General features: G+C 48.8%; 1 protein-coding gene across 48 annotated transcripts in view; it reads right to left on the reverse strand.

Annotated features, from left to right (window-relative positions):
- Sorbs1 (sorbin and SH3 domain containing 1) overlaps positions 1-6600 on the reverse strand; it is a 221768-nt gene extending 215168 nt beyond the window's left edge. For all 48 annotated transcript variants that reach the window (XM_075974024.1, XM_075974009.1, XM_075974023.1 and 45 more), the window contains exon 1: positions 6455-6600. The gene's annotated coding sequence lies outside the window, so the exon portion shown is untranslated. The remainder of the gene's footprint in view (positions 1-6454) is intronic.
- Positions 6601-7237: the final 637 nt, after the last annotated feature.

The raw sequence follows: 7237 nt of genomic DNA on the forward strand, positions 1-7237 counted from the left end.
GAGCAAAGTCATCTGAGAAAAGGGAAACTCAATTAAGAACATCTCTCCAAGGCAGTATGCACACCTTTGACCCCAGCACTCTCAGGAGGCAGAGGCAGGCGCATCTCTGAGTTCAAGGCCAGTTTGGTCTACAGAGTGAGTTCCACGACAGTCAGCAATACACAGAAAAACTCTATCTCGAAAAAGAAAGAACAAAAATCCCTCCACAAGATCAGGCTGTAGTTAAGTCTGTAGGGCATTGTCTTAATTAGTGATTGAAATGGGAGGACCCAGCCCATTGTGGCTGGGACCATCCCTCGGCTGGTGGTCCTAAGCTCTATAAGAAAGTAGGCTCAGCAAATCATGGGGAGTAGGCCAATAAGCAACACCCCTCCAGGGCCTCTGCATCAGCTTAGGCTTCCAGGTTCCTGCCCTGTTTGAGATCCTGTCCTGACTTCCTTCAGTGATGAACAATGAGGAAATATAAAGCAAATAAAGCCTTTCCTCCCCAACTGGCCACGATGTTTCACCGCAGCAACAGAAATCCTAAGACATGGACTTTGAAGACCAAGAAGACAGGCTTGAGTAGAGAATGCAGGCAGCTTCTGAAAGATGGCATCAGTGGGCAAACAGGCTCTTCTCACAGTAAGCACAGTCTTGCTAGCACTGTGATTTTAACCCTGTGAGACCTTCTCAGATTCCTAAAAGAAGCTAACATAAGCCTGGGTTGCTGAACATCACTGAGTTTATGGGGCTTTGTTCCCACAGAAAAGGAAAACCCTACTCAGCAGCTGACTCTAGGGGATGGGTTACCAGGATGATACTGCCTTCTTTATAAACCTTCACATGTTTCTTGTAGTTAATACTACAGTGTGTGTGTGTGTGTGTGTGTGTGTGTGTGTGTGTGTGTGTAAAACACTTAGATACAAACTCCCCTCTCTTTCCAGAGCTCACAATATAGGAGAAGAAGACCAGGAAGCCAACAAGAAGAACAGAAACAGAAGAACAGAGAAAGAAATGCATGTCTCTTAGAATGAAGGAGTCAGAAGTAGAAGGCACTACAAAGAAACACAAAGGCCACTGGAGAGGGAACAAATCTTAGCCTTGAGGATGTAGAAGAACAGCAGGTAAGGCTGGATGGTAGTTCTCAACACCAACAGGTTTGAGTCTGCCCTACTTCCAGCTTCTCCAGCTCGGTTATAGACTACTGTGAGCACTTGGAGCAAACTCAAGATAAACACAACACTTTCCTGGTCCATCAGTTGTATTCAACAGCAAAGCAATTTAAATATGTTTACACTAAAAACAGCACAGATGTTATAGAGTTAAACACAAAATTCAGGCAGATTTCTAGTAGAAAAACTGGAGACTTCAAGGTACTTTCTTGCTTTTGAGGATCCCTTTAGATATTGAAGTGCCTGACGACTAAGCCCTAAGACTCAATTTTAAGGCTGGAGAAATGACTCAGTAGTTAAGAGCACTTCACAGTCTTGCAGAGGACCGAAGTTCAATTCCCAGCACCCATGTTAGATGACTCACAACTGCATATAACTCCAGCTCCCAGGGATCTGACGCCCTCTCCTGGCCTCCAAGGGTATCTGCATACACATGTACATACCTGCATACAGACACACACATAGAGATACATATATAATAAAATAAATGAAATGTTTAAAAGACTCGGTCTTACAGAAGGACATTATGATGCTCACCAACACACTTCCATCACAACATCTAGAATTTCCCACCAGCAACTTGCTGGTGTGTGGCTCTACCCAAGGTGGGCACAGGATACCCCTAAGTTCAACACTCATGGGAAAGGTGATAGTATCTTATTTTTTTTCTAAAGGGTTCTACATCTGGCTATAGCCAGTTGGGTTGGTATAGCCTGGAAAACATAAAACCATCAGACTAAATTCTCCCTGGATGGACTCTCTTGGCAGTAGCCTGCCAGCTTCCTACCCCTAAGCATTACCAGACTCATATCCACCATCAGCACCCATCCAGTCTAAGCCTTCTTATAAAACACATTAATGATAATTCTGCCATTGAAGGAAGTCAAGAAACAGGATACATCTCTTGGGACGGGGTGTCCCTGGTGGCTCACAATATAAGGGTGGAAACTTTTTCTACTATTGTAGCTGGTTTTGTTTTTAAAACAATAACCACATGACAGAGACCTTGGGGGAATTTTTTTTTTCTAGAAAGAGCTACTACTGACCACAGACAAGAAGGGGGAGAGGAAAATCAATGGAAGGCCACACAGAAATAAAAAGCAGTTTAATTAGGTTTGCTTTTTGTTTTGTGTGTGAAATACATATACATTCCAAAAGACTAAACTGCTTTTAAATTAAGAACAGAGAACATGAAATTTTAATGAGACAATAATACATTAAAAGACACTACAAAGATATATTACTAAGAGGATGAGGGAAGAGCGCAGGAAGAAGGACACAACAGGAAGGGGAAAAAGGAAAAGGATGGAGGAAGGAGATGCAGGGGGAAAAAAGCCTGGAAAGCAACAAGATACAGGGCCTCACAACGTGCCTGAAAGAGGAGCGACTGAAGAGGCCACAGGAAGATTTCCCAGCACCTGAGAGCTGGCCAAGGGAAGAGCTGCTACTCATGGCTGGTGGCTTGGGCCACAGACTTCAAAGTATTACCATCTTTTATCCTTGCCTTTGAATGGTTAATGCTCTGGTTATCCACTGGTCACTGCCCTTTAATTGTTCACTGGAATGCTGTGATGCTTAGCACAGTGAAGGTTGCAGGCCAGAGCCTCCCCACCTCCCGAAGATGAGCCCCAAGTCAGGAGCTCAGTTGTCTCCAAGTCGCTCCTCTGAAAAGGCAGTACACGAAATGCTCTCTCATAAAATGTATGGAAGTCAGAGGAAAAAATGCTGCCTGCATTAAAAAGAGATTCATCCCCTGGAAAACTTTAGTTTTGTGCTGAAAGAAAATAAAAACTACACACACATCAGAAAGAAACTGGAATTTCAGCAGAATTGGACCCAAGTTCAGCTCTCCCCAGCACCACCAGCAGCACACCTGACTCTCCGCGTGTTTAAGTTCTGCCTGCTCTGGCTAAAGGTCTTGCTAGGCAAGCAAGCAGCTTCAAACTCATTCTACAATCAGAGAGTCAGCAGGGAGAGTCTAAGGCAAGATCAGTATTCAGCACCTCCTCAGTAGCATACACACACATACATACATATACACACACTCACACACACATACACACACATACATATACACACACATACATACATATACACACATTCACATACACACATATATATATATACACACACACACATACATACACACACACACACACACACACACACACACACAAACACACGGCTAAGCAAAGGGGCTCTGTTCCTTACTTCATGCTCCACTCCAAGGACACAGGAATGATCTACTCTTGGCTCCAAAGGCTGACGCGAAGGCTTTCTTCTTCATCTCTGGTTTCCTCCTCCTCACTCTTCTCCCTCCCTTCTTAGGCTCCTCTCACAAAAGGGAGAGTTTCCCTCCACAGCATGAGACCCAGACTCATATCCCCATCTGCATCTTCTAGCTGTGACCTCAGACAAATGGTCAAGCCTCCCAACACTCACTCCTCAGTGAGGGCTGCTGAAGGGAGCAATCATAGGGGGAGGTCCCCTCCCCATGTTCCCAACATTTAAGTGTTCACCTGTGCAATCATAAATAAAACATAGATGGGGAGAGAATGAATTACTGAAACGCCCTTTCCTTGGCAATCTGTCGTCCCATCCTACCCTCCCCCATACGCCAACTCACTCTGAGGCCTGCGTCTCTCACTCGGGATCATTCTGAATTATTTATGTACTCTAAAACCACATGAATCGTACCAATCAAGAAAAAGGTAGTCTGAATCCAACAGAGGCCCGAGCTTCAAAGTGCTTTTTTAGTCCTGTTGCTAAATCCTGAGAATTCAACATCCAACCACCAAACTGGAAAGGATCTAAAATCGCCATCACAAAATGTACTTGTGAATTTAAATTACGTAGTGCTATGGGGAACCCTAGAAAGTCATTGCTCTAAAGCTGCCCACTTTCCCAAGAACACAGAATAAAGCACAAATCCAAGGCCCAGAGGGTGCTGGCTAGAGCCAAAGCTGGCTGTGCCGGTTCTGGTCCAAGCTCTTCCACCAAATCTCCCCCCCCCCCGTCTTCTTCTTCTTTGGGTCATCCATTCCTCCTTCAATGACAGAGCAGTTAAATCCTAAGTTGCCAGTGGGTGCTCTCTGCTTCCACAGCCAGAGAACAGTCCAGAGAGAGTAGAGCTGAGGTGACCAGGTCATTACCAGTGCCACACAGACAAAGCCCTCTTCTCTGGGCCCCATCCTTCCACACTCTGCTATCCGCGCCCCACTCTAGTTCAGAAAAGAAAAAGAAGAGCTGAACGGGTCTTTGTTCTGCCAGGAAGAAGCAATTCTCTTTTCTTCTTTGCCATCATTCTAACCCCATCCCAATAATCCCAATCTCTTCAAAAAGTTTACAGAAACTCTATTAAGCAGGGAAGAGGAAGACAGAGCCAACAACCCCGGGGGCAGGGAATGGGGGATTCCACAGATGAGGAAGGTGGTCCTTCACCCCCCAGGGTCAAAAGTACTTCATTTCAGTTACTAATTGCCCGTAGAGAAGTCACCAGACAGTTATCACAGGGTCTCAGCTGAGAAATATACCATCTTTGACACCCCCCTAAGAACTAACCCTTCCCTAACCTCCAAAGATAACCTGAGGAAGAGTGGCCCAAAAGACCACCCTTTCCCCTCAGGCTCAAGAAGGAGACCACAGGGTAGGGCTGGCATGAAGTTATTTAAGGCAGTAGCAGGAGGGTGGGGCAGAAAACTGTTGGCAGTATCTTCCTTCTCCACCCCTCCCCCTCACAGTCACACACCACACACACACACACACACACACACACACACACACACACACACCTCACTCTGTAGACATCTCACTCCCCAAAGGCTGAAGCTACAGAAATCTCCAAACATGTGTCTGTGTGTCTTCTATCATTGACACCGATGTTCACTTCTGTTGTCTACCCCACTTTTAATCACCCTTCAGTAACCACCAAGCTATCTTTCCAACCAAAAACACACACTCAAATCTAAACAGAGGCATTCAAAAATCAAAGAAGCATGTGGTCAGACAAGCCACTCCTGGCCTTCACCTAGGAAGGAAAGGGGCACACCAGTATGGGGGGGGGTGGGCTGAAGGGTGGGGAGAAGCAGTCAGAGGCCTAACATGCCAGCCAGGTTCTATGATGTCTCTAGATGGACCTCCCACCTACTGTCAGTGAAATCAATTTGAGCCATTTCAGTAGGCTGGCCCGGTGACAGCAAGGGCATCCCAGAGCTCAGCGATTCAAACAAAAATCTAAAGGCTCATCCAGAACATGCCAGGAAAACCCTCGGACTGGATGAAATGAGCCGGCTCAGAGGAATCCCTTCTGCTTTTATGTAGCAATGCATAATAAATTCTGTCTGACCGGAAAAAAAAAAGCATGCTCTGATGAATTTCAAAGCCATAGTACGACAAGCAGAGGCACCAGGATACAGAATTCGACAGCACATCGCCCTTCAAAGGACCATAATGACTTTAAGCCTCTTTTTCCTTCTATCTTGAATGTCACTACGGCTTATCAGGGAAACCACGCTGGAAAGCCGGGAAGGACTGCCCGGGAAATAGGAGAATGGAGTAGCCTTCTGTCCCTTTGGCAATGGACTGCTTTGCGAGAGAGAAGCTGTCATCCACTGGAAGGATGAAGGGGCCTGGGCGGTGAGTTGAAGTACCTTATCCCCGGACACACACCCACTACATGCGGGTACAGGCGGGTACAGGCGGGTAAGGGCCAGCAGCGTAGTCCTTGCGCCCATCCCGCCGCCCTCGGCTTTGGAGATGGGGCGCGGGGAGAGGTGGGGAGCGGTGGTGCTGATGAATGAACACACCTGAGATGCCTCCATCCCGCCGCTCGCTCCCTCCTTCCTCCTCTGGCCGCCGCGGAGGAGACCCTCGGCAGTTTCACTTTCCAGCACAAACCCACCCGCGATCTCCTGTCTCCATCCACCCTCACTGCAGCCAGCCCGAAGCGGGCGGACATTCCCTCCTAGCAGAGGCCATGATCGCACTTACCTCCACCTACCCAAACCGAAAAGACATAAAGAAATCTGGAATCCCCCAAGCTCTCTGCGTCCTAGCAACTTTCTTTGAAGGGATGAAGAAGGGTGGGGAGGGGGACACACGGAGCAGCCTGAAGGCACAGCTCGGCAGAGGTCCCCGGTGGCCACCCGGGATGCTCTGGGGGAGGGGGCCCCCCAGGTCCCTCTAACAGCTGGCCCTTTAAAAGCACCTCCTCCGCGCGCGCGGAACAAAGGCGCCGCTCCGGGGGCCCGCTGCGCCCGCCCGGGAGCCACCTCCGGAGAGCGCAGCCGCCGCCCGCTTACCTCGCGGGTCTTCTGGCGAGGGATGCGCGCGTCCAGCCCGGCTCGCGCTCCACGCTGCAGTCAGCCCCGCTCTGTTTTTCTGCTACTCCGAGCTGACTTCACCGACACTCCGCGGCCGGCCAATGGGCGGCGGCGGCCAGCCCCTCATTAGCATGCCCTGGAACCGTCCACTCCGGCAGCGCCCAGGGGGCGGGGCCTGGCCGGCCGTGACAGGAAGGGGCGTGTGCGCCAATGAGGAGGCGAGGAAGAGCCCGCCGCCAAGTCTGCGTCCCTGGGAGCGGGGCGCGCGCCCGCGGATACTCCGGGGAACGCGCGCGCGCACCCGCTAACCCTTTCAGCCCTGGGCTGGGCGCGAGTGCGTCCTGACTCCAGGTCCGGTGGCCTCTCTAAGGGTTCACCCACAGGGAGCTTGAAAGGAACAGTAAGCATAAACCAGCAGCCAGTGTTTGACGATCTGTAAAATGGCACAATAGTTCTCCTTTGGTGGAATGTAATTATTCACATGGTTAACATATGTAAGACATTTGGATCCATCAAATCTTGCTCATGACGCTGCCACTCTGGTTCTATTCTACCAGACAGGTGCCTAATGCTTCCTATTTTTTCATTCGATCTTCACAGCCTTGCGAGAGAGACCCTATTACTACTTTTCTTTTTTAAATTCTTTTTTAGACAAATGCTCATGTACTCTAGGGTGGTCTCAAACCCACTGTGTAACCAAGGATGACTCTGAACTTCTCATCTTCCTACCTCCACCTCCTGAACGCTAAGATTACAGGTACG

This window comes from Microtus pennsylvanicus, chromosome 5 (genome assembly GCF_037038515.1).
Source record: "Microtus pennsylvanicus isolate mMicPen1 chromosome 5, mMicPen1.hap1, whole genome shotgun sequence".
NCBI classification, from domain to species: domain Eukaryota; kingdom Metazoa; phylum Chordata; class Mammalia; order Rodentia; family Cricetidae; genus Microtus; species Microtus pennsylvanicus.